Source organism: Anomalospiza imberbis, chromosome 34, assembly GCF_031753505.1.
Source record: "Anomalospiza imberbis isolate Cuckoo-Finch-1a 21T00152 chromosome 34, ASM3175350v1, whole genome shotgun sequence".
NCBI classification, from domain to species: domain Eukaryota; kingdom Metazoa; phylum Chordata; class Aves; order Passeriformes; family Viduidae; genus Anomalospiza; species Anomalospiza imberbis.
The window spans coordinates 57,134-59,131 of NC_089714.1; positions in this window are offsets into that span (position 1 = coordinate 57,134).

Here is a 1,998-nt window from a genome sequence, read left to right on the forward strand (position 1 = left end):
TGCTGTGCCAGGGACTGGCAGACACTGCTGGGCTGGGATAGAGGCTCTGGGGGGATTGGGGTTCCAGGGCGGGGCAGGGCTGGGGTTCCAGGGCAGGGCAAGGCTGGACCTGCCCCTTCCTCCCCACACATGAAATGTTTCCAGCCAACAATCTCCTCCAGTCTGTCACAACAGGCAGTGTTGGAGGTGAAATCCCAATTGTGGCCATGGGCACCTGGACGAGAATGACAGTTCTTTTCCATAGGAAGGAAAGCCCTAGTTCCCGGTTCATTTCTGGTTTGATTGCCTGGATTCTGTTTGGTTTTGTTGTTGCTTTGTTTCCTTGGTGTGCCCACAGTGTCCAGGCAGGAGCAGAGTGACTCTTGCCAAGGAACTTTGTGGTGCTGTCACTTAATATTAAATCTGGTTTTTGCTGATCCCTTGCTGGGGATTTTTTCAGCGCTCTCAAGCCCTCATTGGTAACAGGGTGAAGGAGCCCTGGCCCAGGCTCTGGCCCTGGGGGACACGGGGACGCTGCTGGGGGGTCTCTGTCCCCCTGTCCCACCCCCAACAGCCCCAGCCCCCGTCCCCGTGTCAGGCTCTGGGGTCGATCTCGTGGAACATCCTCTGGGGGAGGCTGCGGCACCAGGGGCGGGGGGACCCGGGGGGACAGGGGACCCCTCTGTGCACGAGCAGCGTTGGACTTCTCTGGGGGAACTGGGAGGGGGGGCTGGGGTGGAGTGACCTCCCCAGTGACCTCACACAGCCCCGGTGATGTCACACAGCCCCTGTGATGTCACACAGCCCACTCTGAAATGTATCAGGCCACCTGTGATTTCATACTGGTGCCCTGTGATGTCACAGCCTGCTCTTTGAGGTCCCAGTCTGCTCTGTGATGTCACAAAATCTGCCCTGTGATGTCACAGCCCAGCCTGTGATGTCACAGACACCCTGTGGTGTCACAGCCAGCTCTATGATGTCACAGCTACCTTTGTGATGTTATGCAGCCTCGCTGTCATGTCACAGCCTGCTCTGTGATTTCACAGTCAGCTCTGTGATGTCACAACCCACTCTGTATTGTCTCAGCCTTCTCTGTGACATCACAACCTCCTCTGTGATGTCACAGCCTGCTCTGTGATGTCACTGCCTGCTCTGTGATGGCAGAACTCACTTGTCATGTCACACAGCACCTCTGTGGGCTCACAGACCCACCCTGTGATGCCACAACACCTTCAGTGATGGAACACAGCCACCCTATAATGTCACAGCACACTCTTTAACCTCACAGCTTGCTCTGCTCTGTGATGTCATACAGGCATGCTGTGATGTCACAGCCTGCTCTGTGATGTCACATAATAAACCAGGGATGTCACAGCCAACTATAGGATGTCACAACCTGGTCTGTGATGTCACACAATCACAGAATCACAGAATTGCTGGGTTGGAAGAGACCTTTAAGGTCATCAAGTCCAGCCCATGCGCTAACACCACCTCAGCTAAACCATGGCACTGAGTGCCACATCCAGTCTTTTTTTAAACACATCCCAGGATGGTGACTCCACCACATCCCTGGACAGACAATTCCAGGAATTTATCACCTTTTCCATAAAAAACATTTTTCCTGATCTCCGACCTAAATTTTCCTTAGTACAGCTTAAGACACTGTCCTCTGGTCCTGTCAGTTGCTGTGAGGAGAAAGAGACCGACCCCCACCTGACTGCAACCACCTTTCAGGGAGTGTAGAGAGTGATAAGGTCACCTCTGAGTCTTTTCCAAGATAAACAACTCCAGCTCCCTCAGTCATTCCTCACAGGACTTGTGTTCCAGACCCCTCACCCACCTTGTTGCCCTTCTCTGGTCACGCTCCAGGTCCTCTGTGTCCCCCTTAAATTCGGGAACCCAGAACAGGACACAGCACTTGAGGAACGGTGCCACTCCAGGGGAAGAATGCCAAGTACACCAGTGCCAAATACAGGGGAAGAATGACCTCCCTGCTCCTGCTGGCCACACCATTCCTGA